General features: G+C 44.7%; 1 protein-coding gene across 2 annotated transcripts in view; it reads right to left on the bottom strand.

The window, feature by feature from the left end:
* Nucleotides 1-4,958, bottom strand: part of LOC133381089 (zinc finger protein ZFP2-like) — a 35,137-nt gene extending 30,179 nt beyond the window's left edge. Inside the window, exon 1 of one of the 2 annotated variants that reach the window (XM_061619622.1) lies at nt 4,909-4,958. The gene's annotated coding sequence lies outside the window, so the exon portion shown is untranslated. The remainder of the gene's footprint in view (nt 1-4,908) is intronic. The other variant, XM_061619624.1, reaches the window with a different exon arrangement.
* Between the last annotated feature and the right edge of the window lie 13,723 nt (nt 4,959-18,681).

The following is an 18,681-nucleotide window of genomic DNA, read 5'->3' as shown; positions in this document are numbered from 1 at the left end:
ACTGTATCCCAGTATCTTTCTCTGCAGAACAGAATTCGAGAACTGTGGAAAACTGCTGGACTTACCAAAACGGTGCCCCTTGAGGACCAAGTGCATCCATACCGCCCAGGAGACTTTGTTTGGGCAAAGAAATTCGTGAGGGGCGATTCCCTGCAGCCGTGATACACAGGACCACACCAAGTCCTGTTATCTACACAAGCAGCCGTCTTCCTGGAAGGGCGAAAGTCGTGGATACATCATTCCCACGTGAAACCTGCGGTAGTGGCAGCGGCTCCACCGCCCCGGGTCCCCAAAATACGCTTGCAAAGGAACGAGGAAACCGGCCAGTGGCAAGCGGCTCAACTTCCCTTTCAGGACGCAGATATCGAGTAAACAATAGCACCACGCCAACGCTGAGATGACCTGACAAGAATGGGGGATGCTCATTTGTTTGTGGGCTGGAGGCGCCTTGATTCACCATGTCTGGTCCCTTTGTTGCCCCCCCAATGTGAAAATATGCAGTGAAAATGACTATTATTACCTGAAAGATTTCGGACGAACAATACCCAAAACACAGGACTATCCGGACCCTTTTCTGTACGATGTGGACCAAATAAAGGAAGGAATGGTGAAGGCTGACATTGCGGGACGTTTATGTTATAAAGCGGCTGTCATATTACAGCACAACTATACAGGCAGCTGGACAGTACATTGTATCCGTGTGGAAATTGAATGGCCCATCAGACTCGCACTTCGGTGCAGAAAATATCACCCCATGCCTAACTATGGTTGTCCCTCTAATTTGGATGTAAATACTATAAGATCGGAGTATAACATGCTTACTTTTCAGATCCAGTCAAAAGAAAAAGAGAAGTTTTGTGTGGGTATTGGTATACCATCTTGTTATGCTTGGCTGAACGATAAGTTAAGGGCACAGAAACCCACACAAAACCAGGTAAAACAGGCCACGCAGGAAGGGAAAACAATAGGTGGATTCAGGCAAAGGAACACAAAGATAGGCGATGGGTGGGACGGAAACACGTTTGTTGCTTTGATGGAGGAGACAGCCCCCAAGAAAGGTACTTGCTATGTCTGTGCACACACACCCCCACATGGTCAAGCGGGAGTCCCCTTGACAGGGGCCCCCTTGCCATTAAACGAGTATCTTTCTTTTGCTTCACATTCCAGCTCACAGGAATTGGAAGGGGGGCTGGTCTTAAGCGGGCCCATTGCCAGGTCAGTTTGTGTAAGCAGCGGAAGCCAGCCGACGGGAGGAATGATGTGTGATGGCTTAATTTTCTCTACAAACCCGGGTAATTGGACGTTTTTAAATGGCACACACAGAGCAGAGGGCCTAACTTGGTTATCCATCTGGCAGCATTTGCTGCGGCTGACTTTTACAGACCACCACTTAGTGCCTTTCCTCACGGACTTAGTGGATCACCAAACCCCAGCTGGACTCTGGTGGCTTTGTGGACACTCAGCGGTAAGGAAACTACCAACATCGGGCCCTTGGACCTGTACTTTGGGGAGGGTGGTGCCAGGGCTCCGGGTTTCCCCCACCCTGCCGACCCTGCGCCGTCGTAACAAGAGAGGCACAGGGGAGGCAGTATTGAGAGGTTTTTTTCCAATGTATGGGGCAGCAAAAACATATCAGTAACTCATAGAACTTTCCCAAGCTTTTGAACGTTTTATGAATGATTCGGCTATTTCCTTTTCGGACCTCACAAATGAGCAGGGACAAATTAGAACTGTAGTTTTGCAAAACCGGCTCGCCTTGGATTTTTTATTAAGCTCTCACGGGGGGATCTGTTCGTTAATAGGGAGCGAATGTTGTACCCATATTACGGACAGCAAAGCTGATGTTATTAAACACATCAATGACATTGGAAAGATCTATCACGAGGTTGAGCGCATTGGAAATTTTTCCTTATTCTCTGGGTTTTCTGATTGGTTTTCGGCATGGCCAGACTGGCACAAAATTTTATTTTACATTGTTATGGTAGTTGCCCTACTGATTTCTGTTTGTTGCTGCTTACAATGTATTCCAAATTTGATGCAATTGGCCTCAGCCTGCTTAAATAGGCTTACGCTGTCATTTTCCCGGAAACCACAGCCGACCTACATGGAAATGGCTTTGAGACCGATCTGGCAACCCAAGCAAGGTAATACAGCTACCTGAGAGACTGGTTAGTCTCTCAGGGCTGAAAGGGGGGACTGTTAGGATTGGATTTGAACCCCAGTTGTCTGTAAAACTATAATTCACTTGTCATTATCTGAACCAGCTTGGGCATCACGGGAAATAAGACCAAAGTGGCCTTTAGATGACTTTTGATATAAAATGTCGGTTTATTTCCTGGTGACCTGACCCTTACCTATATTCCAGTGGTTCGAATAATAAAAGCCGGTTTAAGCTGGAAACTTCCCTATTATGTATCTCTTGTATCACATCTATGCCTATAACCTTGCTTATTGTTACAAATGTGCCTTTACATAGAAATGTTAAAAGTTGTTCCGATGCCTCACAAACCTTGACTTGTGAAAACCTTTGATATGCAAGCAAAGCAATTTCATGTCTGTTTCCAACTTATGGGGCGCCCGGTTGCAGCTGGGCCTCCCCTCAATAGTTGCCTTTGTCTAGTGCTGCATAATGCTTATCTCAAGGACATGCGAAGTATGCAGACATAGAGTCTGAAAGATAGTCTCAATGTTTCTACTTTGTCCTTTCCCCGGTACCCCTTTACCTCCTTACACATGCCTTGAGGCTATGATATCTAGCAAATGCTTCTTTTGTATTTTATGACGTGAGCCCGATATTGTAAACTTCGGGGTGAACCTATAAAAACCTTAAGACACCAATAAACGAGGTTCCCATGCTGGCCTGCTTCGGCTTGTAAGTATTGGGTCCCCTTTGCAAAGGAATTGTCTGGTCTTTATTTGATCTCTGATAGTGGGTTCATTTGCACTCAACTCCACACTTTCTCGGGTGTAAGCGAGTTGGGGTTGACAGAGACGACTCGCGTGTTGGGTTTGGACCTAACACTATCAAGGCTGAACCAAAGAGCAACACAAGAACCATTAAGAAGCTGCCTTATAACGAGTCCATCCTTTTAGCTCAATATTATCTACTTAGATATATTCTTAAGTATTCCACGTATATTCACTAATAGGCAAAAAACCTTGCAGTTTAAGGATGTACCTATACACCACAGATATTTCTCTCAAACTTTAAAAAGCAATGAAATTGGCCAGCTATAGTGAATGCACCAGGGGAGCAGGAGACCTGACCTCCTCTCTGAGATATTGTACTGCCCTACAAATTGGTCAAAATGCAAACACAACTTGGGTTGGTCTTTCACAGTCGAATCCACTTCCTGTGTAGCTTGGAAGAATTTTGTAACATCTGCCTTTGAGCATACGATGAGTGGTGGCAATACCTGCCATCTCCAAAGATGGAGAATTGCATTTTTGCATGTTTGTTGGTGTTCTTCTTACTTTGCTTCATTCCTCTGTTACTATTGTTTCTACAGAGAATCTAATATAGAAAATATTATTTCTCTCATTATTCATCCTAGAAACCTGTGTCAAATTTATTTTTATTAATTTCAAAGCCTTTTTATTGCTCAGTGTCATATGATGGTGAAGACAGCCTTTTGTGTTTCAAATTGGAGGTTATGTTCTAATTCTATTTTGGATGCATTAACAGTTGAATCTGAAACTGCAGTTTGATGTAAAATCAGACTGATTACAATATGTTGCTACTTCAGGAATGACTCTCTGTTGGAAAAAACAAACTTAGCCTGCCCAAGATGCATGTTTTCAGCCTGCTATGTTTAAACCACTTCATTTAAGGCAAGGTGGGCACAGTCAATTAAAAACATACAGCACACCTAGAATTGTGCTAGAATATATTTCACCTCCCCCTCTAGGATGCACATGTTAACATGGTGAAGGAGTTTGAGAGTGAAGAAGCTGTGAGCAATGCCGTCAGTATACCAAGAGGCTAGACTTTTAGTGGGGCACCCAAGGCGGAATGGTCAAAGCTGAGACACCAGACTAAGATGCATCCAAACTCAGAGGAAGTCAATGGTAAACCACCTCTGAATATCTCTTACCCCAAAAACCCTATGAACAGAGTATCCAAAATGCAACACGAGATAGTGCTGGCAGATGAGACCCCCAGGTTAGAAGGCACTCACTGAGTTACTGGGGAAGAACAAAGGACAAGTATGAGTAGTGCTGTGACTAATGACACAGCTGGGACAAAGCCAAAAGGAAGCCAAGAGGCTGATGCGCACAGATGCAAAAGGAGAGTCCGGAGTTGTATGACGCACACAATAGGAACATGGAATGTGAGAAGCATGAACCAGGGAAAGTTAGAAATTGTCAAGCAAGAAATGGAATGTATCAACATTACAATACTTGGAGTGAGTGAAACCTATTAACCTATTAACATAACACATCATACGGAAAGCAGGATTGGACCAAGATGAAGGAGGTGTGAAAACTGGAGGGAGAAATACCAATAATTTAAGATATGCAGACGATACCATACTACTAGCAGAAACCAGTAATGATTTGAAACGAATGCTGATGAAAGTTAAAGAGGAAAGCACAAAAGCAGGACTACAGCTGAGCGTCAAAAAGACGAAAGTAACGACAACATATTTATGCAACTTTAAAGTTGACAATGAAGACACTGAACTTGTCAAGTGTTGAAGAATCATAATCTTTTAAGACCAATTCATAGCTCCAAATACAGAGGTTTATTGAACAAACGATATGACAAAAGACCAATGCATTGGGAGAGCAGGCACCAAAGTGCTAGCTCTGCCAAACTCATCAATGCATAGCATTATATAATAATTACATGTCATGCATATATTTAGTAATTGCTTTACATCCATAACCAATAATGCACTCTTTTACCTTATATGGTAACTCACACAACCCTCTGGGTGATCTTCAGGTCATGCTTTGCCCCAGCTTGTGACCAGTGAGGAGTACTAAACCTGACTGAAATCGCTTTCAACCCATCAAGCGAACACAACCTCCAAAAGTGATGTGAAATTTTCCTGTACCTTTGCGTAACCACTCAACTTGACCACAACTTCCTTAATTCCAACAGCATAACTTTCGTTCAACTTTAGACAGGCAAACTTCCTCTCTGTCAGAAACTGCATTAAAACCGTTGTTTTAAGCAAGCACTTTATGCAAAGACTTCACTGCATATTGCTCATTAGCTTAGCAATTTGATTGCTGTAAAGAGAAGTCTTTTAAGTCGCCCGGATACAGAAATCCATCCACACAAGGAATATCAATACCTTGGCACAGCCATTAACCAAAATGCAGATAGTAGTCAAGAAATCAGAAGAAGGCTAGGACTGGGGAGGGCCGCTATGAGAGAACTAGAAAAGGTCCTCAAATGCAAAGATGTATCACTGAACACTAGTCAGGATCATTCAGACCATGGTATTTCCCATCTCTGTATGGATGTGAAAGTTGGACAGTGAAAAAAGCGGATAAGAGAAAAATCTGGAGGACAGCTTTGTGCATACCACAGACTGCGAAAAAGACAAATAACTGGGAGTTAAAACAAATTAAACCAGAACTATCCCTAGAAGCTAAAATGATGAAACTGAAGTTATCATATTTTGGACACATGATGAGAAGACATGATTCACTAGAAAAGACAATAATGCTGGGAAAAACAGAAGGGAGTAGAAAAAGAGGAAGGCCAAACAAGAGATGCATTGATTCCACAAAGGAAGCCACAGACCTGAACTTACAAGATCTGAACAGGGTGGTTCATGACAGCTGCTATTGGCGGTAGCTGATTCATAGGGTCACCATAAGTCGTAGTCAACTTGAAGGCACATAACAACAACAACATTTCACCACCCACTGTTTTATCTTGTGCAAATGAGACACTCCTGATGTTCACTGGAGACTATTCTGCAGAAGTCAGTGTCATTATTCCACAATTGTTTTTGGAGTTTTTTAGTGTAAATTTTGCAAAGTGTTGCTGTACTTCACATATTCACAGAAACAGAAGCAAAAAAAATGATTCTCTAAAGGAAACTTCACTAAAATTGCAAAGTAAATCAGACATATTTAAAGTGACTATCTGAACTATGTCAACTGTCTTAATAATGTTGCTTCCTCCCTGCTAAAACAAGATCAGCACAGCACATATCTTGTTTCTATTATTTGGGCTGATTGCAGGTGTTGCCACAACTCACCATATACTCAGAGGCACATGTTCCCAAATTCTTCCAAGCTACACATCAAGTGGATTGGACTGTGAAAGACCAACCCAAATGGTGTTTGCATTTTGACCAATTTGTAGAGCAGTACAATATCTCAGAGAGGAGGTCAGGTCTCTGCTCCCCTGGTGCATTTACTATAGCTGCCCAATTTCCCTACCTTTTAAAGTTTCACAGAAATATCTGTGGGTTATTGGTACGTTCTTAAACTGCTAGGTTTTTTGCCTATTAGTGAATTTCTCTGCTTTTTAATCCGGGAGGTAAGAAATGGGATCCTGTGCAAGCTTGCTGAGAATGGATTGATCATTTGCATGCTTATTGAGTTCAGTGGGATTTACTCCCCTGCAATCATGCTTATGATAGGTTAAACTGACCACAGGGGATGGGGAGGAGAGGAGGAGGAAGGAGGGGAGGAAGGGCAGAGGGGAGGAGGGGGAGGGGAGCAGGAAGGAGGGGGAGGGGAGGACAGGTTTGATCATTTGCATGTTTATTGAGTTCAGTGGGATTTATTCCCGTGCAATCATGCTTAGGATAGGTAAAACTGACGGGGCAGGGAGGGATAGCTAGAGTGGGCAGGGAAGGAGGAAGAAGGAAGAGGGAAGGGGAGGAGGAAGGGAGAGGAAAGAAGAGGGGAAGGAGGGGAAAGGCAGGTTTGATCATTTGCACACTTTTTGAGTTCAATGGTATTTACTCCTGTGCAATCATGCTTAAGATAGGTAAAACTGACCATGAGGATGGGGAGGGAGATGGGGTGGGGAGGAGAAAGGAGGGGATTGGAGGGGGAAGGAAGGGGCAAGAGGGAGGGGATAGGAGGGAGGAGAAGAAAGGATGGGTTTGATCAGTTGCATACTTTTTGAGTTCAGTGGGGATTTATTTCTGTGCAATCATGTTTGAAAATGGAAATACTGCCACAAGTCAATCCTAACTTATAGTGAACGGTATTCAGAGGTGGTTTTACCATTGTTTTCCTGAGGCTGAGAGGCAGTGACTGGCCCAAGGTCACCCAGTGAGCTTCATGGCTGTGTGGGGATTCGAACCCTGATCTCCCAGGTCGTAGTCTAACACTGACCCGGGGGAGGAGCAGGGAGGGTAGGAGGAGGGGCAGGGGAGGAGATTGGGTGGGTGGGCACTGGGCAGAGGGGAAGCCCCTTTCCTTTTCCAAAAGGAAAACATTGTGAACAGTATCATTGCTTTTCAGGGTTTCCCCCACCTTTATATTCTACAATAGGCACATGTAGCCTCCCACCCAAAGTTAAACCAAGCTGTCCTTGGCCACATCCACACCAGGCCTTCATTTCACTTTGGACAGTCATGGCTTCTCTCGAATCCTGGGAAGTAGTGGCGTACCTAGTGTATTTGACACCCGGAGCAGATTATTTTTTAACACCCCCCTCCTCTATACGACACCCCCCTCCTCTATACAACAAAATTATTTTCAGTAATAATCATGAAATGAATAATAATAATGATAAGTTTGGCAGAGATTCGTAAAAATCCCATTCTTCCACTCTGAGGAGCACCCCCTTATCGCCTGCACCCGGGACAGAACGCACCCACCGCACCTCTCTTGGTACGCCACTGCTGGGAAATGTTGTTAGCGAAGGGTGCTGAGAGTTGCTAGGAGACACCCTGTTCCCCTCACAGACCTTCAATCAGAGTGGCTGACTGTTAAACCAGTCTGGCAACTAGAGCTCTGTCAGAGGAATAGGAGTCTCCTCTCATCAGGATTCTCTGAGGGAAGCCATGACTGTCTCATGTGAAATCAAAGTCTCCTGATTAGGCAAGCCCAGCAGCTGTGAGTCTGGCTTTTAGGACACTGACAGTTGGTTCTTACTGAGCATGCCCCGCGTTATCATTCAGTTCAATGCAAAATTTCTTAAATTAATTAATTAAAAATCAGCCAGGCATTTTTTTAAACTTTTAAACTGAATAAGGTGAAGGTCAGAGTATGGGGCAAGGTCAGTAACAGGATTACAGATACTCTGTGAACATGGCTGATTTTTAATGAATTTCAACAGATTATGAGAACTCTCAGAGAAAAAAGTCCAAAAGGGGTATGGGTTTTTTCTCTCTCTTTAGACTTTGAACTCTTGATTCTTTCTGACTGTTTTATCGCCATGAAAATTGAGAAGGTTGTTAAGCAAGCGTTTCTGAGTTCAGAACTATTAAGTTTTGCAAGGTTTGTTTTCAAATGAGCTTATGGGAAGCATCAGAATGGCATGGGGGCATCTTTTCAATTTAACACTGTGGAATGTGAAAAATCCACACTGGCTATAGTATACAGCCACTCTGGTGGCTGTATAATATATCAAAAGCTTAAATATACTGAAGACCAAATTCCAAGCTAAAGAAGAAAAATTTAGCACTTAAAAATAACTGGACTTGTTTACTATTCACAATCGTCATTTTATTCATCTCAAAAAATGCAGATGTTCAAATCAAGGCCAAAACACAGCAAGCTTGGGGGGGGGGGGGAGAAGGCTGACGGGCCCAGCAGTAGGGCAGAGTTGAGATCTATAGGGCAGGATTGCATCTTCAAAGAAGCCTGGAATCGGCTGGAGGGCACCTACAGGGGGTTCCCTTCCTCCCCGCCCACTGCCCCAAATGGTTCACCTTCCTCTTGGGGCTCCCTCCATACAGCCCCCCCAATCTTTGCAAACAAAAAAAGACTCACATGCTCACTCACTGCATTTCTTTCAGGAAGGCGGACAGGAATGGGAAGTCCCTCTTGTGCAATCTTTCTTTCTGCTCTGTTGTTCGTGTTAACCCTTCAAGAGTACAGACCCTGAAGCGCCTTGGCTCCTTCAGAGTGTGGGGTGCATTGTTCCTTTAAGATCTATGAACCGCTTGCAAGTACGGAGGAAACATAATTAAACGATGAAGTGCTTTGGTTTGGTCTAGCCTATTTTCTCCAGATGGGTGTGTTTGGACTCATGAATAAACCTGTCTGCCTTGTGGGAGGCTTGAGCATCCTTGAGTTTGTTTCACACCACCAGCCATCACAGACAGTAAGGGGAGGTGGTCATCAAGTTTCTGGACACTGTCTCTCCTCCATATTAAAAATAAAAATCCCATGCACATTAGAAAAGAGGCTGTCAGGGAAAAGTTTAGGTTCAGCTAAATCTCCTTTTCTTTACCTGCTAGATTTCTTTGTGCAGGGACTTTTTCTTGTTCACTTGCATGGAAGAACATTCAAGTCAGCTATAAACCCCCTGCAGTCTGAAGTGATTCAGTCCAGAAACAGATTTCCCACCTAATCTGCTCCAGTAAATGAGGTTATTGCTCATCTCTCACACTGCGCTCTCAAGATAGATAAATGTCCTGCAAGCAAATCAGGATGAATATTTGCCATCATGTCACCAGCCTAAAAACAAATCAGAAGAAGTGCTGAATAAAGACCCAGAAAGTGTTGAATAAAGACCCAGAAAGTGCTGAATAAAAACCCAGAAAGTCTTAACTCCTCTCCTTTGTTTTTTTGTTAAGATGGCAGCCTGAAAGCAGATTCTTTTGAATGCTTTTTCTTCACATTTTACCAGGAGGTCTTCGGGTTAAAAGCACCATTTAAACATTATTAAAACAACACCCACAGTCCCATAATTAGTATTATTATTAATAATATAAATTCATGTACAGATTCTATTATGTTCCGGCAGCTGATGTTAGGTCCAAACCCAACACGCAAGCCGCCCTGTCTACCCCAACTCGCTTATTACACCCGGGAAGAGTGCGGAGCTGAGTGCAAATGAAACCCACTATCAGAGATCAAGTAACACGAGACGAAAACCTTTGCAAAGGGGACCCAATACTTACAAGCCGAAGCAGGCCAGCATGGGAACCTCGTTTATTGGTATTCAAGGGTTTATATAGGTTTACCCCGAAGTTTACAATATCGGGTTCACGTCATAAAACACAAAAGAAACAATTGCTAACTGTCATAGCTTTGGGGCATAGGAAAGGAGGTAAAGGGGTACAGGGGGAAGGACAAAGTGGAAACATCAAGACTATCTTTCAGACTCCATGTCTGCATATTTCGCATGTCCTTGAGATAAGCACTATGCAGGAGCAGACAAAGGCAACTATTGAGGGGAGGCCCAGCTGCAACCGGGCACCCCCTAAGCTGGAGACAGACATGATATTACTTTGCTTACATATCAAAAGGGGTATTACAAGTCAAGGATATGAGGGGCATAGGAACAGCGTTTGACATGTCTATGCAAGGTGCATTAGTAACAAACAAGCAAGGCCATCAGCACAAATGTGATACAGAAATGCATAGCAGGGAAGTTTCCAGCTTAAACCGGCTTTTATTATGCGAGCCACTGGAATGTAGGTAAGGGTCAGGTCACCAGGAAATAAACCGACATTTTATACCAAAAGTCAAATAAAGGCCACTTTGGTTCTATTTCCCATAAAGCCCAAGCTGGTATGGATAGGACAAGTGAACTATAGTTTTACAACTATCTGGGATTTTAATTTATCCTTAACACTGACCTTTATCGCACTAGGAACAATGGTGAACCTGGCAGCAAATGTTTCCAACTCCCAAATATGGCCATGCCGACTTGGAGGTGTCATCTCATAAGCAGGTTGTTCATATCTGATTGTGTGCCTGTGATTGGCTCGCAAGCCTCCACACACACCTGGATTTTTAGTCACCATATTCCTTGCTGTTTTGCCACTTGCCAACCACACCAGTGGGCAGAGTCGCATAGGGTACAGTGGCATCTCGTTAGGGTTGCCAGGTCAGAAGCATCCCAAAACCTGAGATTTTAGGGGCAGGCCCAAGTGATGTCATGGGGTGGGCCCGAGTGATGTCATTAAGCATAATACATTAAGCATCAATCACAGCTGCTTGGAGCGTACAATTAAAAAAATATCTGACTGGAAATTAAGCTAGACATCTTAGCTAAAACATGGAGCCTGGGTAGGGAACATTTAATCTAGCCTACTTGCTTTTGGCAAGAAGGGTTTAAGTGCCCTCAGGCCAGGCCAGTCACCAGAGGGCTGTGGTAGGAAGAAAGGTGCCTAGTGTTGTGGAGATGTTAGCACTCACGAGTAAAGATGGATACCCCTGAAGGCTGCAATTCTAAACACACTTACTAAGAGACTAAGCCCCCATAGAACTCAACAGGACTTACTTCTGTTAGGTCCAAACCCAACAACGCAAGCTGTCACTACGTACTCAGCTCACATGCACCCGGGAAGGTGCGGAGTTGAGAGCATTAATCTAATACCAGAGGCCAAGAATCACACACACAATGTTTACCTTTGCAAAGGGGTCCCAAGACCTTTCAGCAAGATGCCTTTCAGAAGTGGGAACCCCGTTTATTGTAAGTCAAGAGATTATATAGACTTTCCCCAATGGTTACAGAAATGGGGTGCAATTAAACAGATGTCATAAAGTAATAGAAAGACACTGCTAGACAAAGTAATCCTTAAGATATGGTAAAAGGGGTGCTTGGGATAACAAAACTAGCAACATCTAGTTTCCAACAGACATAGGCTTGCATATTTTCTACTGTCCTTGAGATAAGCGCTTGGAGCTACAGGAACAAAGAGCAGATAGAAGCCAGGGAGGCCTGTTAGCAAGTGGGACCGTTAAAACAATGAATACACTCGAGTTACACTTTTACATTTCTAAAAGCAAGGATGTCAAGGCCTACAATCGTAAAGTAGGGCCTAGGAATCTCATTGTAATACAGTTTGCAACATTATATAGAACTTGGAGGCATGGATATGCATGAAGAGCAGGAAGGCGAATATAATTCCAGATAAAACAGGCTTTTATTTGCTTAGCCACTGGAATGATTTGGGGTCAGGTCACCAAGAAATAAACCGATATTTCTTTATATCAAACGAGTATTATTTCCAAACCCTACACTTCTGAGTAGATATAGTTTGGATTGTGCTGTTGGTAAAGCTTGACTAGGGATCCTCTGCAAAGAAATCCATCTCCAAGCAGGGTTGGCAACCCCTTGCCTGGAATGCCCTGCCCTTATCTTTTAATGTGGCTCCTCCAAACCTCTTTACAGATTTGACCCTTCACTTCAGAAAGAGGTCTGAGAAAGGAGTAAGAGTAAGAAGATTCTCTACCCTTTCTGTCTGCATAGATGCCCTCATCCTTCCCCTGTGCCCAGCAGAAGCTCTGGGCCAGGCGGGGCACAGTGGCATCTCATAGAGGACACCCTCCCCTTTCATGGGGTGTATGATTTGTCCTGGCCCAGAGCAGATTTTGGGGTGGGCACCCCCAATTACTTATTTTTCCTGTATGTCTTTTTCTGCTTTGATTTTGTATAGATTCCCTGTTCTGTGCCCTGCGCCCAGCAGAAGCTCTGGGCCAAGCGGGACGCAGTGGCATCTCATAGAGGACACCCTCCCCTTTCATGGGGTTGTTAGGCCAAAACTAAAATTCTGAGCTGTCCTCTTAACCTTACTCACCTCACATTCACCCCAGGAAGAGTGTGGAGCTGAGTCACTTGAACCCACTGCTAGAGACCCAGGAAATAACGACACAAAGAACCTTTGACAAAGGGGACCCAAACCTGTCCAGCAAGGTGCCTTCCAGAAATGGGAGCCCCATTTATTGAAAGGGGTTCAGATTATATACCCTCGAGGAGGGACTACAGGTCAGGGGGGTGGACTCCATAAAGCAGAAAGAAACCACACAGTGGCAAAAAGGTCATAACAAGGGGAGGAGGAGAGGAAGGGGAGATGGGTGAAATCGCCAGGGGCACGCTGCCCTTTGTAAATCAGATTTTGCCGACTGCTATAGCCTCGAGATAAAGGCTGGAGCCAGAGAGTTCAAAACAACCAGGAAGAGGATTGTAAACAAAGACATATCACAAACAAATGCAAAACATATCATTGAGGGGGAACAAAGGGTTTCATCCTTTGGCACTGTCTGCTAAAGCTCACTGAGCATGTGAAAAGCTGAATTCAGTTTGCATCCTGGACCAAATGACGATCCTGACTGGTGGTGTCCTGAGGTGGTGCCTAGTGAAAGGCGGTAGCCACAAGCAGGTGGGAACCTGACAGGGGGAGCCAAAGGAGGGAACGTCACAGTACCCACCCCGAAATCTGCTCTGGGACAGCACAAATTATATATCCCAGGAAAAGGGAGGGTGTCCTCTATGAGATGCCACTGCATCCCGCCTGGCCCAGAGCTTCTGCTGGGTGCAGGGCACAGAAAAGAGCATCTATACAAAATCAAAGCAGAAAAAGACATACAGGAAAAGTAAGTAATTGGGGGTGCATGTGACGATCCCACCTTTGGCTCCACCTGTCAGGTTCCCACCTGCTTGTGGCTACCGCCTTTCACTAGGCACCACCTCAGGACACCACCAGTCAGGATTGTCGTTTTTATTTTTTCTCACTCCGCTCTAGCACAGATCTCTCAAGATCCCACTGCTAGAAAGCACCACCAGCCACTCCCTGTAAACAATACTGCTAGAGACTTCGCCTTAGTCTCCCTATGGCTTGTTACTTTGTGTCTGCGTAAAGATACTTTCAGAAACATGTAGGAGTCAGAAGAGGAAAATATAACAGAAAAAGCCTTCTCCACTTAGAGCCTTGAATGATCAAATTCTACCTAAAATGGGGAGACTCTCGCAATACCTCAAGATGTCAGCTTGAGGAAAGTTTGGCTGTGGAACTCCTTGCCACAAGGTAAATGCTTTTGCAAAGAATACAACAATTTCCAAAGATGCATTAGTTGAACATTTTAATAATGGCCAGTTCATTATGCCATATTCTACTTCTACCTGCCACCATTCTGTAACTGGCTCTGCCCCTGCACCACCATTTTATGACTGGTGGGCTTCAGTAATTTTCAGGTGTCTCAAGTGAGTCCTGGAGGAAAGAAAAGCTTGAGAACCCCTGTGCTAGGTAATGCTCATTTATACCTTCAGCCATTCCAAACACTCAGCCAATCATCATCCAACATTCTCCAGCATTCTAGTCCATGTACTCCCCCTTCTTACTCAATTCACTTACCATATATCCCTATATAAACCCGCACTTACTATATTTACAGTTTTTAACATATAAGGACATCACAGGTACCCCCCGTTACTTATTTTTTTCTATGTTTGTCCATTTTGATTTTGCATTGATGCACCCGTGTGTGCCCAGTGCCCAGCAGAAGCTCTAGGCCGGACGGGATGCACTGGCATCTCATAGAGGACACCCTCCCCTTTCCTGGGGTATATGATTTGTCCTGGCCAGAGCAGATTTTGGGGTGGGCACCCCCAGTTACGTATTTTTTTCTACGTGTTTTTGTCCATTTTGATTTTGCATAGATGCTCTCTTTCGTGCCCTGCGCCCAGCAGAAGCTCTGGGCCAGGCGGGACACAGTGGCATCTCATAGAGGACACCCTCCCCTTTCCTAGGGTATATGATTTGTCCTGTCCCAGAGCAGATTTTGGGGTGGGCACCCCCAGTTACTTATTTTTTCCTGCATGTTTTGGTCTGCTTTGATTGTGCATAGATGCACTCCGCTGTGCCCTGTGCCTAGCAGAAGCTCTGGGCCAGGTGGGACGCAGTGGCATCTCATAGAGGACACCCTCCCCTTTCCTGGGGTATATGATTCGTCCTGTCCTAGAGCAGAGTTTGGGGTGGGCACCCCGAGTTACTTATTTTTTTATGATTTTATGACATCATTATGTATTTATGATAATATCAGAAGCCTGATTATTTTGATTGCATAAATGTATTGTTATTCTTGACGGGGAGAGTCCCCCAATCACAGTGATATATTATACAGGGTACCCCAACATATATTTTGCAGTTCAGAGACATATTAAGTTTGGTTTGAAGTTGCTGTAGTTGTCAACTCTTTTAGTGTTTTGAACTTTCAAGCAAATAAGGAACTGGGAACTAGGAACCAACTTCAGTGTCGTATCAGTTAAATAGATTAAACAGTCATGGGGGCGGTGGCTGACGTTTTGGTGTATATCTCGGGAACCAGACTACCTAGAAACTTAATTTGTTTTTTAAATTGAAGCTGAGAGTCTGGAGATTAAGGCATGCTAGCCGGAGAGCCAGAGGGCCCCCCAAAAAACCAGAAACTCCGGCCAAAAACCGGAGACCTGGTAACTCTACATCTCATGGAGAACTCTCTACCATTTGCTTGGATGTTATGTTTTTAAGAAACATTATTTAGGCAATATGGATATGATTTGGTGCCCATCCTGTGGTCAGTTCCTGCAGCTTCACCACTACCATGGGACTGGATGGCTTTCAGGAACAGAGTGTTGGACCCAAGTCCCAGATTTGTCTGTTCACTAGATTAGACACCCCAAGCCTATGCAACCAAAACTATGGAAAGCCCATAACCCAGCATGCTGAACCTTACTTTATGTCCTCCATCCCTTAATAGCTCTAACACTGTACAGAGCAGGACCTTCCTAGAAGGAGCCTCTTTTTAGACTAGGAGAGTTAAAGAGAAATTGTCTTGGTGTGAAAAAAATAGAATAGTTCAGTTTTTGAGTCTGGTGCACAGGAGGAGTGAGTGAGTTTGGGCTCTTGAAGGTAACAGCATTACTTGAGTAGTGGCTGCCTCTCTCCAGGGACCTCTTTGGAAAGGAAAATAAAACTTGATAAACGTTGGGGGCCAGAACCTTCTCACTGTTCTGAGAATCCAGGCGAGCATAGCAGGAAGGTGAGAGGTGGTTTGGTCCAGGTCTCTGTGGCGCAATTGGTCAGCGGGTCTGGGTGTTAACCATAAGGATGGTGGTTTGAGCCCGCCCATGAGCACACCTCGTCATCAGGGAGCTGTGGTGAAGGTGATGGGCTGTTAATCCATTTTGATGTGCACGTGTGGGTTCAAGTCCCACCCTCATTGGCCCTTTCCCCCACTGAATGGAGCTTTGAGCTGTCTGTGCTGTTTCTCTCTCCCAGGAGGTAAAAGGCAGAGGGAAGTTGTGCATCAGCTAGGACGCGAACCCAGATCACATTACATGATGCCTCTAAACACCATAAGGGTAGATTATGAGCACCTTTTTCTTCCTGGGCAGAAATCTGAAAGAAAACTGGCAGGCTGTTCACTGGGTTCCTTCGGTATCTGTGGCATTTTAAAGTGGCTCAGGTTTAAGAGCCTCCTGCCTGGTTCCCTGGCTGAGAGCAACTGCTTGTGGAGCAGAAGTCTGCCAGTTCCAGGACTTTTGCCAGATGAAAATGGGGGTCAGTACCGTTATAAAGTTTGGCACAAAGTGACTTTTTAAACAATAAATTACTCATTTTTTTACTGTTCATGGCCTCTACTGGATTACTTCATGGCCCCCCTGGGGTCATGGCCGCCAGGTTGGGAACCACTGGCCTTGTGTGAGGTATAAAGGAGGAAAAACCAAGATGCTAGAAAAATATATATAAATTTATTTGTAATCCAAGCCCAACGTGTTTCAGCCTGTGTATATCTAGGCCTTCATCAGGGGCTGTAGGTAAAAGGGCAGGGACAAATTTACTTCCATGAATATATAAAATCAAATAAATAAATAAATAAATCATACATATAAAATCTATCTATATAGAGAGAGAATCTATCTATAAACAATCTTTTCCCTTACAATAAAGGCTGGCAAGAAGTATCTTCCAATAAGCAAACTGCTTTCACCAATGCAGACGCCTTAGAAAAGAGTTAGTTAGGCCTGTACATATATATATACCGAAGAACATGATCCTGATAATACCACTTAAAAATTACTTGATCACAAACACCTGAAGGTGCAGTGCATGTAAGGGAACCTGGACTTCTGAATTTCATAAAAGAGGAAGAAATTCTAACTCCTCATTGAGGCCACTAGGGGTCATCGTTTTTAAATCCAGAATCCATGACATCTCTCTCCTGAGTAAGACTTGAAACGAGTTGGGCTTGGATTACAAATAAATTTACATATATTTTTCTAGCATTTTGGTTTTCCCTCCTTTGTTCCTCTGGTTTTACATGCTAGCCGCTTTCTGTTGTTGCACTGGTATATCGTTTTGTCAGTCTGTTTCCAGCCTAGCAACTGGTGTTCAGAGGCAGGCTGCCTCTTGGGGGAGCGAATGCCATAGTTCAACTAAGTGCTGCATGAAAGAGTACTCTCTTTTGTCTGGCCTGAATCTTCCGACATTCGGCTTCATTGGATAGCCCCGAGTACTAGTGTTATGAGAAAGAGCAAGATCCCCAGGCAGAAACATGCCCCTTTTCTCATGTGGTGAGCGGCTGACATGGCTTCTTGCAACTTTGGAGCCTTGTTGTGGGGGAAACGTGAGTAGTGCTCCCCCCCCACTACCTTGCCAAGTCAAAGTACCTCTGCTGAGAGCACGGTAGGCTGAAGATGTAACGGTCCACTCCCTAGTTCATTCCTGGGGCTTGGCAAAGCGTCCTGACCATTATGCCAAGTTTCCTTGCGTTGACAGGCACTGCCGAGGAGAATGCTCCTCTCGCTGTGCAGGACTCTTGCCACCAAGCAGCCTGCTGGATCAGACCAGTGGCCCATCTGCTTCGGTATCCTGTTCTCACAGTGGCCAGCCAGAGGCCCCAGTGGAAAGCCGAGAAGAGGGACCTGAGCTTTCCTTCGAGGTGGAGTGGAACCAGCGGCCTGAGGACTCCTCAGTCCCAGCCAGCAAAGCCAATGCCCAGCAATGATGGGAGTTGTAGTCCAAGCAACACCTGGAGAGCCACAGAGGCTCCTCATCTCTGCTTTAGCGCCCCATCTGCTCCAACGGACCAACCTCCCCAGCAGCCTCCTTAGAGCAATAGGAAGCACCTCAGATTCATCATCTGAACTTCCTACATTCCAACCTCAGAGAAGTTGGATATTGTCCTGGTTTTGCTACGAGTTTCAAAATAGCTGAGCTGTGAGTGGCTACCACAGAGGATGAAGGAAAAGTTCTGTGTATTGATCTAGGGCACCCTTCCCCAACCTAGTGCCCTCCAGGTACTATTAGACTCCAACTCCCATCAACCTCAGCCAGCATTAAGATCTGGAGGGCATTACATTGGCTACACCTGATCTAAGGACACGATTATTACTTGTGAGAGGTCGTAAGTTTGAGTCCCAGATGTGCCCATGTGTGCAAGGAATGCTGGGCAATACCTTTTTATATATTTAAAAGGGGGGTCCCTTTTGCACCACTGCAGGTAAGAGGTCCATCACGTGAAAGAAGAGGGTGGCAGGGGAGAGCTTTATTTGTTCCTGGTGGCCAGGATGTGTGCTTTCACCACTATGGCCTGGGTTCGATTCCTGGTCAGGGAATCCTTTTGCTAAATGGAGAATGTGCCGACTTCCACCTCTGCCTACTTTCTGTGAGTTGCATTGAGCGATTTGCTGAAAATCATGGGTGAAGTGACTCCTCTCTTGACTGTCTCTCTAGTGGTCCGGTAGTTAGGATTTGGTGCTCCCACTGCCATAGCCTGGGCTTGATTCCCAGTCAAGGGATCCTTTTATTTATCTAC

Source organism: Rhineura floridana, chromosome 3 (genome assembly GCF_030035675.1).
Source record: "Rhineura floridana isolate rRhiFlo1 chromosome 3, rRhiFlo1.hap2, whole genome shotgun sequence".
In the NCBI taxonomy this organism is placed as follows: domain Eukaryota; kingdom Metazoa; phylum Chordata; class Lepidosauria; order Squamata; family Rhineuridae; genus Rhineura; species Rhineura floridana.
The sequence above is the reverse complement of the archived record's forward strand: the minus strand, read 5'-3'. Positions and strand labels throughout refer to the sequence as shown.